The following is a 13,850-nucleotide window of genomic DNA, read 5'->3' as shown; positions in this document are numbered from 1 at the left end:
GACCAAGAGGGTCCCACAGAGATATTCGACCAAAGGGTCAACAGCGTTACATCCTTGAGCGGCTGATATGTGTTTATGTGGTATTTTGGGGAACTCACTAAGCATTTATGCTTACAGTGTTATGTGTGGTGTTTCAAGTACCAATGATGATCGCGGGAAGGCGTCGGCATGACTCGTACACACGCACACTGGAGTTCATATGTTTTGATCTTGGGGGTTTTGTATTGAGATAGCGATGATACAATATTTTAAAATGTGGATGTAAATGAAAATACATGGTTTTTAAAATGCGAAAAATTGTTTGAATTTTTACAGTGTCACAAGTAGGTATTAGAGCCTTGGTTTGAGGGATTCGGATGCATCTTCGGGCATATCTGAACTCAAACTCAGGATTTGAGAAGAATTTTGGTAATAAAGTAATTTTTTTTTGAAAAGAGTAAAAAGAGTTTTGAGATAAACAGAGCAGAGCCGTGTGTACGATCAGTCAGCGTCCGAATGGTGATTTCCCAAAATACCCTTTCAATAAGTGCTATCAGATATGTTATGTTATGCTATATGACGAATTATGATATGCATGCTAGAGTAGACTAGGTATTCTTATTAGGACTAGAGTGGCCTGATATATGATGCCTTAGTCTAGGGGCTTTTGCTGCTAGAAATGTTTGAGAGTGTTTAGATAGCAGTAATGAGATATCTACTTGTGAGTAGCACATGATTAAGAGAGTAGAGTGCTTGGAAATGTGGGACTCTGGGAGGAAGACTTGGGATGAATCCTGAGTCAGTGTGGTCGGTAGTATTGGGCCTGTACTACCGAAGGCACCGAGCCAGTGCAAACCCAAGTAAGAATCCTTAGGGTACCAGGAACCAAGAAGGATTGCGGGTATCGAGTGTGTGCACACTCGAGCGAGTCTTGATATTTTTTGTTGTATTTCAGAGAGGTATCATGGTGGGAACGCGCCACAGACCAGGGACTAGTAGAGGGGGGGTGTTAGAGACGAGGAGCTCCGCCAGATGATTCATGATGAGGTGGCTACTGCCATCCGTGCTGAGATTCCAGAGATGTTTGGGTCTATCAAGACCACCCTGATAGAGACATTTGACGAGAGATACGCTACTCTTTCTGATGCTGCTGTTGCTGCGGCCGCTGCAGCTGTAGCAGCGGCTAGACCGTAGGGTGGTGATGCGTTGCTGTTCCGGGAGTTCAGCAACACAAAACCAACGGAGTTTGATGGGACCCAGGACCTGATTGCAGCGATGAGGTGGATTTCAGACATTGAGGGGTGTTTCTTTACTTGCTCATCTCCTGAGCATTTGAGAGTCCGGTTCACGCTGAACCAGGTTCGCTTGGGAGCAAAGGACTAGTGGAAGTTTGTGACGGCGCGTTATACGCCTGCTGAGCTTGATGTAGTGACCTGGGAGAGGTTCACTGCTATGTTTCGAGATGAGTACGTTCCCCAGGTGGAGAGGGAGCGTTTGGCCCAGGAGTTTTTGACCCTCAAGCAGGGTACTGAGTCTGTCACAGTGATTACAAGGATGTTCCATGAGCGGGCGATGTTCTGCCCAAAGCACGTGTCCTCCGAGCAGGCACGTATGAGCCGATATTTGAGCATTTTGAGGAGGGATATACGGGAGTTCGTGGCGAACTCGACGTACCGGACATTTTCTAAGCTTCAGGCAAATGCTCGAAAGAGGGAGATAGAGCTAAAGACTCAGGCTAGGTAGGAGGCTGAGTCTCAGGGGAGGGATCGGCGATTGGCACAGTCTCAACCGGCAGCCAAGCGGGCCAAGCCCGTTGATTCAAGATCTGGGGGTCAGAAGGTCCGCACTTGTGGTAACTGCGGCAAGAGCCACGGTGGGGTGTGTAGAGCAGAATCTTGCTACAAATGTGGCAAAAAGGGGCATATGGCCAAGGATTTCCCCAAGGGGTTTGCAATGTGTTTCCACTACAACCAGACCGGACACCGCAAGGCAGAGTGTCCACAGTTGCGAGGGACAGCTCAGGGAGCACCTCAGGGATCTGCCCTAGCGGCTATCAGAGCTGCTGAGAGCCGGCCAGTGAAGGCCGAGGTACCGAAGGCACGAGGGAGAGCCTTTCAGCTGACTGTGGAGGAGGTCCGCGTTGCGCCCGACATTATGGCTGGTATGTATCCTTTCTTGTATTTATTTTGATGTTGGGATATAGTGTTTATTTTATGTTATGCGTAGGTACTTTTCTTGTGAATTGTGTACCTGCCTTGGTGTTATTTGACTCGGGTGCGAGTCGGTCTTTTGCATCTTTGGCTTTTAGTCAGCACATCAGTATTAGTCGAGAGGCATTGAGTTAACCTCTGAGGGTTTCCATAGCTGACGAGAGGATGGTGTATGCCGTCGAGGTAATCCGAGGATGTGTACTCGAGATTTTCGGCGTCGAGTTTCTGATTGATTTGGTTCCTATTACGATGGGGGATGTCTGTGTCATCGTGGGCATGGACTGGTTGCGCAGAGTGGAAGCGGTTATCGACTGCGAGAGACAGCTGGTGACCATACGAGACCTTAGTGGGGGAGTTCTTACGGTGTACGACGAGGGTACACGTGCTGGGTCAACATTTTGTTCGACCGCCAGAGCGAGACAGAGTCTACAGCAGGACTATAGGGGATTTGTGGCATATGTGATGGATGCGAGGGTTGATTCAGAGATATCAAAGTCAGTTGATGAGGTCCCGATAGTGCGTCAGTTTCTGGATGTGTTTCCAGAGGAGTTTTCGGGTGTACCTCCGAAGAGGCAGGTAGAGTTCAGTATCGACTTGGTTCCGGGAGCTGCGCTTATCGTCAAGGCGCGTTATGGCCTTGCACCTCCAGAGATGCAGGAGTTATCCTCACAGCTCCAGGAGCTTCCGGGTAAGGGGTTTATTCGGCCAAGCAGTTCGCCATGGGGGGCGCCTATCCTTTTTGTCAAGAAGAAGGATGGTTCACACCAGATGTGCATTGATTACCGGGAGTTGAACAAGCTAACGGTCAAGAACCGTTACCCGTTGCTGAGGATCGACGATTTGTTCAATCAGTTGCAAAGAGCATCTTGGTTCTCCAAGATCGATTTGAGGTATGGGTATCAACAGGTGAGGGTGCGAGATAAGGACATCCAAAAGACACCATTCCGGACTCGTTATGGGCGTCACGAGTTCGTGGTGATGCCTTTCGGACTCACCAACGCACCAGCGGTGTTCATGGACCTCATGAACAGAGTGTGCAGACCGATGTTGGATCGCTCGGTGATCGTGTTCATCGACGACATATTGGTGTATTCGAGATCCAGAGAGCAGCATCAGGATCATTTGAGGGAGATCCTCGGAGTCCTGAGATCGGAGAGGCTTTATGCCAAATTCTCCAAGTGTGGTTTTTGATTGCGAGAGGTCCAGTTCCTAAGGCACCTCATGAACCAGAAAGGGATATTGGTCGATCCGGCCAAGATTGAGGCAGTGATGAGTTGGGAGGTGCCGAGGTCACCTACCGAGATCAGGAGTTTCCTAGGGTTGGCTGGTTATTATCAGAGATTTATCAGGGATTTGTCCAAGATCGCCGTGCCACTCACCAAGTTGACCCGGAAGGGTGTTGCTTTTTCATGGGGTCCAAAGCAGTAGGCCTCCTTCGAGACACTTCGACAGAGATTATGCGAAGCTCCGGTGTTCGCCCTCCCGGAGGGGATGGAGGATTCCGTAGTGTATTGTGACGCGTTGATATCTAGGCTGGGAGCGGTGCTGATGCAGAGAGGGCACGTCATAGCATATGCATCGAGGCAGCTGAAGCCTCATGAGACGAGGTATCCCACCCACGATTTAGAGTTGGGGGTGGTGGTGTTCGCCTTCAAGATCTGGCGTCACTATCTGTATGGGGTTCGGTGTACCATATACACGGACCACAAGAGCCTGAAGTATCTAATGGATCAGCCCAACCTGAATATGTGCCATAGGAGATGGTTGGATGTGGTGAAGGATTACGATTGTGAGATCCTGTACCACCCGGGCAAGGCTAATGTTGTAGCCGATGCACTGAGCCGTAAGGCAGAGGGCGCCCCGATGTGATATGTTTGTTTGAGATTGAAAGTGATGACTCCGGTATTGGACACTATTCGTGGGGCACAGGCTGAGGCCATGAGGCCAGAAAACCAGAAAAGAGAGTGAGTTGTTGGGCTGGTATCGGAATTCGTTACTAATAGTCGGGGGCTTATGACATTTCAGGGTCGGATTTGGGTATCGTTTGTGGGCGAGATGCGTACCATTTTTATGGAAGAGGCTCATCGATCAAAATTCTCGATCCATCCCGGGGCCACTAAGATGTATTTGGATCTGAAGAGGGAGTATTGGTGGCCTAGTATGAAGAGGCATGTCGCATGGTTTGTGGAGAGATGCTTGACCTGTCGTAGGGTTAAGGCCGAGCACTAGCGTCCACATGGTAAGCTGCATCCATTAGAGATTCCCGAGTGGAAATGGGAACAAATTACCATGGATTTCATCACCAAATTGCCAAGGACTGCAAGAGGTGTCGATGAAATTTGGGTGATTATGGACAGGTTGACGAAGAGCGCTCATTTCCTTGCTATCAGTGAGAGCTCTTCCGCGGAGAGGTTGGCAGAGATGTACGTGAGAGAGGTGGTATCGCGACATGGAGTGTCGATCTCGATTGTCTCAGATCGAGATGTACGTTTCACTTCTAGATTCTGGAAAAAGTTTCATGAGGAATTGGGTACGAGACTGCATTTTAGTACCGCATACCATCCACAGACTGACGGGCAGAGTGAGCGGACGATTCAGACGCTCGAGGACATGCTCCGAGCACGTGTGTTGGATTTCGGCGGGAGTTGGGATACGTACTTGCCCTTGGCAGAGTTCAACTACAACAACAACCATCATTCGAGCATTGGTATGCCACCCTTTGAGTTGTTGTATGGGAGGAGGTGTCGGACCCCGATTTGCTGGGGAGAGGTAGGGCAGCGTGTGATGGGGAGTACCGAGATCGTACTTCAGACGATGGAGCAGATTCAGCAGGTCAGACAGAGGTTGTTGATCGCTCAGAGTCGTCAGAAGAGTTATGCGGACAGGCACCGGTCGGAGCTCGAGTTTCAGGTCGGTGACTTCGTGCTCCTGAAGGTCTCTCCTTGGAAAGGAGTGATTCGATTTAGCAAGAGGGGCAAGTTGGGGCCCCGATATATCGTTCCTTTCAGGGTGATCGTGAGGGTAGGCAGGGTAGCCTACCATTTGGAGTTACTTGCTAAGTTGGGTCAGATCCATGACACTTTCCACGTGTCGGAGTTGAGAAAGTGTATAGTCGATGAGTCAGCTGTGGTGTCATTAGAAGATATTCAGGTGGATGCGAGCCTGAACTATATTTAGAGACCGATGGCGATTAGGGATCGGAATATCAAGGTTTTGAGGAACAAAGAGGTGCCTCTGGTGCATGTCCAGTGGCAGCATCGGAAAGGGTCGGAGTTGACTTGGGAGCCGGAGCGTGAGATGCGGGAGCAGCATCCAGAGTTGTTTGCAGAGTGAGACTTCGAGGGTGAAGTCTAATTCTAGTGGGGGAGAACTGTAACACCCGGATTCCCAGGTATATTAATTATTCCTTTTATTTTTGGAGATTGAGAGTGGACTCAGCGAGTTGGTGTTTAGACTCGTCGAGTATGGTCGCGGATTAGTATCCGGGTTCACAACCGGACTCGGACTCGGCGAGTCCATGCTGTTTAATGAAACCCTAATTTACTGGGTTTGGGACCTATTTAAAGGCCCTTAGTGCCGTCATCTGCGGCTACCAAACCCCAGAGAGAAACCCTAAGAGATCTAGAGCGTTTGTGAGGAAGGAGAGGCCATTCTTGATCTTTTTGTTGGTGTATATGCAAGAAAGAGGTGACCAAGGCAAAAGGAGGCTGAAGGAGGTGCGATTTTGGTGACTTTAGAGCTCATAGAGTTCATATTGAGGTATTTATTCGGACCTTCTTCAGTTTTGGTGTTGATTCATAGAGTTAGGATTTTCTAACCCCCTTTAGAGGATGAATAAGTGGAGCAATTGGTCCCTTCTCGAGTCTATGCTATGGATCTGGACCCAAAGAGGTCCAAAGACCTTAACCATTGGAGCTTTATGAGTTATTTAGGGAGCCATGAGCTTAGGATGTCATTTTTGGGGCTAAATCACCAAGTTAGACCATTTAAATGTCATATGAGTGTCAAGTTCTGAACTTTACGTGATTATCATGCTTGGGAAGGTCAGATCTATGGATTAAAGGAACAGATCTGACCTCAGGAGGTCTATGGAGTTTGTGCAAGGCATGAACTCACCGAGTCCGAAGATCAGACTCGGCGAGTAGGGTAAGGGTTTCCCGAAAATCACTTAGTGAGTAGACTTGCCGAGTTGCGGAAACAACTAGGTGAGTCAAGCAGAGTTAGGGGACTGAAGTTCAAGGCAGAACTCGCCGAGTTGTTCTTGAGACTCGGCGAGTTGAGTCGGGGTGGCCCCGCGATTCATGCCAGGTGTGACTCGTCGAGTAAGGGGAAGGAGTCGACGTGCCAAGAGGGACTAAGAGAGTCAGTAGACACGTGTAGACTCGCCGAGTCGATGTAGTGCACTCGACGAGTCGCGTCAAAGTTTGACCATTGACATTTGTTGACTTTTAGGGTTTGGTCAACAATGTGGCCTTTGAGCTGTTAGAGGGGTAAAATGGTCTTTCACCTAGAGAGGGTTGATTCTAGTCTCGAGAGTTATATTTATGAGAATATTTACTTTGTGTGATTAGGCGGAGGCTATTCATATTTCTACCGAGTCAGAGATATACCGAGACATCTGAGGTGAGTCTTCTCACTATACTTTACCTAGTGTGGTAACAGAGTTATGTGACAGAGTATTCTAGAGTTATATGCCAGTGTATTTGTATGATATTATGTGTTGTGATTTATTATGATATGTGTTATGCATGATTCAGAGTTTACAGAGTTAGGACCAATGGGTCCACAGAGTTATGGGACCAAAAGGGTCCCACAGAGATATTCGACCAGAGGGTCAACAACGTTACAGCCTTGAGTGGGTGATATGTGTTTATGTGGTATTTTGGGGAACTCACTAAGCATTTATGCTTACAGTGTTATGTGTGGTGTTTCAGGTACCAATGATGATCGCGGGAAGGCGTCGGCATGACTCGTACACACGCACACTGGAGTTCATATGTTTTGATCTTGGAGGTTTTGTATTGAGATAGCGATGATACAATATTTTAAAATGTGGATGTAAATGAAAATACATGGTTTTTAAAATGCGAAAAATTGTTTGAATTTTTACGGTGTCACAAGTTGGTATCAGAGCCTTGGTTTGAGGGATTCGGATGCATCTTCGGGCATATCCGAACTCAAACTCAGGATTTGAGAAGAATTTTGGTAATAAAGTAATTTTTTTTGAAAAGAGTAAAAAGAGTTTTGAGATAAACAGAGCAGAGCCGTGTGTACGATCAGCCAGCGTCCGAATGGTGATTTCCCAAAATACCCTTTCAATAAGTGCTATCAGATATGTTATGTTATGCTATATGACGAATTATGATATGCATGCTAGAGTAGACTAGGTATTCTTATTAGGACTAGAGTGGCCTGATATATGATGCCTTAGTCTAGGGGCTTTTGCTGCTAGAAATGTTTGAGAGTGTTTAGATAGCAGCAATGAGATATCTACTTGTGAGTAGCACATGATTAAGAGAGTAGAGTGCTTGGAAATGTGGGACTCTGGGAGGAGGACTTGGGATGAATGCTGAGTCGGTGTGGTCGGTAGTATTGGGCCCGTACTACCGAAGGCACCGAGCCAGTGCGCAACCCAAGTAAGAATCCTTAGGGTACCAGGAACCAAGTAGGATTGGGGGTATCGAGTGTGTGCACACTCGAGCGAGTCTTGATATTTTGTGTTGTATTTCAGAGAGGTATCATGGTGGGAACGCGCCACAGACCAGGGACTAGTGGAGGAGGTGTGATCAATGAGGAGCTCCGCCAGATGATTCATGATGAGGTGGCTGCTGCCATCCGCACTGAGATTCCGGAGATGTTTGGGTCTATCAAGACCACCCTGATAGAGACATTTGACGAGAGATATGCTGCTCTTTCTGATGTTGCTGTTGCTGCGGCCACTGCAGCTGTAGCAGCGGCTAGACCGCAGGGTGGTGATGCGTTGCTGTTCCGGGAGTTCAGCAACACAAAACCACCAGAGTTTGATGGGACCCAGGACCCGAATGCAGTGATGAGGTGGATTTCAGACATTGAGGGGTGTTTCTTTACTTGCTCATCTCCTGAGCATTTGAGAGTCCGGTTCGCGTTGAACCAGCTTCGCTTGGGAGCGAAGGACTTGTGGAAGTTTGTGACGGTGCATTATACGCTTGCTGAGCTTGCTGCAGTGACCTGGGAGAGGTTCACTACTATGTTTCGAGATGAGTGCGTTCCCCAGGCGGAGAGGGAGCGTTTGGCCCAAGAGTTTTTGACCCTCAAGCAGGGTACTGAGTCTGTCACAGTGATTACGAGGATGTTCCATGAGCGGGTGATGTTCTGCCCAGAGCATGTGTCCTCCGAGCAGGCACGTATGAGCCGATATCTGAGCATTTTGAGGATGTTCCATGAGCAGACCTGTATTACCTCAGTTAGATTCTGAATTTTGAATGCCTGGTGTGATAATTCATAAAATCTAAATTTTAGGAGATATCCTTAAGTGATAATTTTTAACTGGATAAAATTAAATGGAATTATCTCTTATAAATTTAATAATTAATTTAGTAGGAATGTAAATAAAGGATAATTATAAATTCATAGTATGTTTAAATTGATTAATTAAATATATGATAATTTAGATAATTAATATTTAAGCCTCGTATTTTGAAAACATTTAAAATACACCTTATAATATATATATATATATATATATATATATATATATATATATATATATATATATATATATATATATATGATTAAAGGTTGAATATACTATATGTTTAAGGCAAGTCATTTGATCGTTAATAGACATCATTCACGAAGCCATGCTATAAAGGGGATATAAGGAAATAGTATCTACAATGACCGTTGAATGGGTGTCCACTCTCACCCACCGCTCCCCTGCGTGGTGGAGGGTTGTTAGCTAAACGGGTTCATAGGTCATAACCTCAAAAAGTATGATACTATAAAGTAACAAAAACTTTTATAAAATCCAACTCTAGTTACTGTAGGACAAAATGTGAAACGTATGCTAATCCTTGAAAACACACATCACTCTTTATAAATCGTTAGTGGAGTGTGTGTGGTTAACCAGCACGCTAATTTAGTACTATAAAGTTAAGTGATGGACAAATCAAAATTTATCATTGTTAATGGAGCGTGTGTGGTTTAGCGGAACATTAATTTAAGATAATAAATGACATCGATGTTTTCAAGCGGTTTTGCATGGTTATTCACATGTTATTTATGATTCTTAACATCCCAGCCACAAACAGAAGAGCATAGTCTGAGATTAAACATGTCATTGATAAAGTTCAATGAATCTCAAAAGATCTAGGAATTTCATGATAGATTAAAATTGGTAAATTTGTATAACCTACTTTATTAAATTCACAATTAGATTATGGCATCTTTTTCTTTGTTGTGAATTGTATTTTTGGATCCTAGCCTTGAATATTAATTTTGGGTTAAAATATTAAGGATTTATATCACTAACTAAAAACTATGTCTCTTTAAATAGATGTCTGGAAATGGTGAGCTCGCAACTACTCAAATAGTTCCTCAAACTCAAACTTCTCCCAACTCTTGATTTTGTCAAAAGATAAACTCACTGGTCTAAACTACATGGATTGGATAAGAAACTTGAAGACGACTTTTCGATACTAGGGCAAAGAATATGTCCTCGGTAAGCCTCTTGTTGAAATCGATCATTCCACCGCTACTCCTGAGGAAAGTGCTTCCTACAACAAACATTATGATGACGCCACGAAGGTTACTTGCATTATGGTGGCCACTATGGCACCTGACTTGGCCAAGTTCTATAAGGACTACTGGCCATATGAGATGAGTCTTGACCTTGCTCGAAAGTTCTACAAAAAGGTCAGATAAGAATGCTATGAAGTGGTCAAATCTCTTAGTGGCATGCAAGATCAAGCTACTAGAATATGTTTGTGCTCACATAAAGAAAATACAAAGGTACATGGAGCAACTCCATAGGAACAATGTGTCATTCGATGAGGATTTGGCCATTGACATGGTCCTAAATTCCTTGCCTCCTAGTTATGATCGATTTATATTTACTTATCATTTGAATAACACAAAGATGACATTGACCCAACTCCATAATTTGTTGCAAACTGTTGAGTCGGGGATAAAGAAGAATCATGGTCCTACTGCAATAAATGCTCCTGCCATAGCCATTGGATCTAGAAAGGGGAAAAAGAGGAAGGCTCCTTCCCTATCCACCAGGAAAGGGAAGGCCCATGCTAAAAGGTCTAGTAGTGGGTCCAAGACGAAGCTCAACTTTGATGTTCCTGCAATCAATGATCCAAAAGAGACCACATGCTTCCATTCTAGAGAAAAGGCTCATTGGAGAAGAAGCTACCCAAAATACTTGCAATACTTAAAGGATTGAAAGATCAAGGCATCCTCTTCAGGTATTTACACTATTCAAGTAAATAACACATAACTTTCTCATTCATGGGCTCTTGATACTGGATGTGCTTCCATATTTGTTTTGATTTGTAAGGACTAAGCAAAAGTGAGGACATGGAGCATGGAAGCTCAATCTGATCATGGAGAATATGCAATCTTCACCTGTCACCAAGATTGAGACTTATGGGATATGTTCTTAGTAGTGATCTTAGGATTGACTTATTAAATTGTTGCTACTCATCAGAAATGATACAAAACATTATTTCATTCCATGCATTGTTTAGACAAGGTTTTAAATATTATTTTGATAATGATAGTGGTTCAATTTCTGCTTTCAAAATGTTTAAAGCTTTACCTTGTAATCGAGTGTATAAAACTATCACTTGTGTTGATAACTTAGGCAATAATGTGTTTCACATTGATCCGTCCAATGGTGTGGAAAAATCATGTTTGTGGCATTTTCATCTTCGTCACATAAACAAGAAATGCATCACCCAACTCCAAAAGGATGGAGTGTTGGAATCATTTGATCTTAGGATAAATGATGAATGCGAGTCTTGTCTCTTGGGTAAGATGACAAAATCGCCTTTCACCGAAACATGTGAAAGAGGTGAAGGGTTATTGTACCTCATCCATACAGATGTATGTGGCCCATTCAGATCTACCACAAGAGATGATAATCGATATTATGTGATGTTTACAAATGATTATAGAAGATATGGTTATATCTACTTGACCATATATATAAATTGGAAACCATTGAAAAGTTCAAAGAGTTTAAGCATGAAGTCGAGAATCAATTAGCCACGAAGATAAAGATGCTTAGATAGAGGTGGTGAGTATCTTAGTATCTTGTTACATAACTATCTAAAGGAATGTTGAATTCTTTCATAATTAACTCCTCGCAGAACTTTGCAACTTAATGGTGTGGTTGAGAAGTATATCGAACCTTACTAGATATAGTTCGTTCCATGAGGAGTCATACTTATCTTCGTATTTACCTCTGGGGGTATGCCTTAGAGACAACCACCCATATCTTGAATCTTGTTTCAACAAAGAAGCTTGCTAAAACCCCTCATGAAATGTGGACAGGGAAGGCTCCCTCGCTGTCACACTCCCGACCGTCGGTGGTAACGCCAAAGTGCGCAATGTAAATCAGTAATAACAGTTATTGAACATACGTTGAACAGTACAAATATAATCTTCTGTTATTACCAAAATAGAAATTACATTGACAATGATTATTGCTAAATTGTAACACACACCTAACAATCCAACGTTTACAAAGGTATAACGTAAATAAAGGAGAGTCTTCTGAGTGAACACTTCTGACCTGTTAAATAACCTGAGAATAGATAAATAAAGATACATCAACAAAATTGTTGGTGAGTTCTACAAGTTTTGACACGAAATATTTTTATAACCGAAAGTGTTTTATAAAATCTATCTAGTTGCCCAGCTTTTATAAATCCATACTTTTCTATCAAAAATATAAAATAATTGAATTATAAAAATGTATTTGGACTCATTTATAAATAACAATTGTTCATATCCAGAAGTACCAAATTTGGCAAAATACGCATAAGTAAAACAAGCTTATATCAAAAATTTCGATTCCATTACCAAAATATATTTTATATAAGGATTTTGAATACCAATTTATATAAAGTAAGTTAATGTCACATCTAGTGAAAACATAAAATGACCAACTTTACTCTAGAAACCGTGTACAAGCGTTTGTATAGTTTATATGTAAACTCATACGTTTTAAATTTATAAACATTGTAAAATCGTGTCATGGTATTATTTAAGTATTATCTTACTTAATTTGGTAACCGACACCTAACTAGTGGGCAAGCTCTTCCCACATACATATTGTGTTTCCGTACAAGAACATAGGGTTTATATAAATAACTTATTATCTGTAAGTTACCAAACCTTAACCGGTCCTGTCATGATATTAATTAAGTGTTATATGACTTAATTTTTGGTATTGACACTTATCGTTTTGGGTCATAAACTATTACACTACCTACAATTTCTTTCAACTAGTATAAGTGCACAAAAACCTTGCATAAACCCAATATCGATTCTATACATTAACGAAACAAAACTAGGATTTTATAATGAACTCATAACCGAACTCGTGACACTACACTTTTTGTACCGGCTCCATAGTTGGGGATGCTTAAGTCATTCACCCCGTTATAACACATGGTAATATTCAATGGTACTAATGTCAACGCCAAAATTTGTCTCGTCAGACGTAGTTGTAGCTAGCAACTCCAGGCATACGTTGTAACCGTATAAGATCAATAGTATGCAAATTATACTTGTCATTAGTCGTTCTTTGTGGATTAACGGTTATGAAAATAAAGTGTTTTCCACCAAGACACAAAGTCTTATGATACCCAAAAACATAGCCCAAATGGCTTACGAAACAAACCTAATCTCATATGGGTTTAGAAACAACATGACACCTACAAGGCGTCACTAGAGTGTTGGATCCTAACAATGTGTCTAGGCATCCTAGTCCTAAACTTCCTGTTATAACATTGTTGAATATTTATGATTTTGTTGTTTAGGAAAATATTTGATAGAAGTCTTTTACTCTTTTGGATACATAAGACTTAATGGATTTCCAAATTTCTATTGTCTGTTATGACGAAATTTGGGCAGCATCACGGGTGCTTTTATAAATATTTTTCAAGTTTCAACCAACGTGAAACCAACAATTTCCATGATATTTATAATTCACGTGATTAATACTATAAAACATTTCGCAAATAACAACTCTTAAGTCGTGAAATCGATCATATGATTCATTGCAATAAAAATCCATAACTTAGTCTATTGAGTTATATTTTTATAATATATATATATATATATATATATATATATATATATATATATATATATATATATATATATATATATATATATATATATATTAACAAATTTTCTATTCATTTTTACATTACCTTATATATTAAGAATTAAATTTGATAATTTTAACTAATAATTATATAACTTCATAAACTTGGACTTTCCACAATTTATGACAATATACTTTCATTTTATACGCGAATAATATTTTGGGTCATTTTTTATATCTTTTCATTCTTCCGCGAGATAATTTAACTTATATATATATATATATATATATATATATATATATATATATATATATATATATATATATATATATATATA

This window comes from Lactuca sativa, chromosome 9 (assembly GCF_002870075.4).
Source record: "Lactuca sativa cultivar Salinas chromosome 9, Lsat_Salinas_v11, whole genome shotgun sequence".
NCBI lineage: Eukaryota > Viridiplantae > Streptophyta > Magnoliopsida > Asterales > Asteraceae > Lactuca > Lactuca sativa.
The sequence above is the reverse complement of the archived record's forward strand: the minus strand, read 5'-3'. Positions refer to the sequence as shown.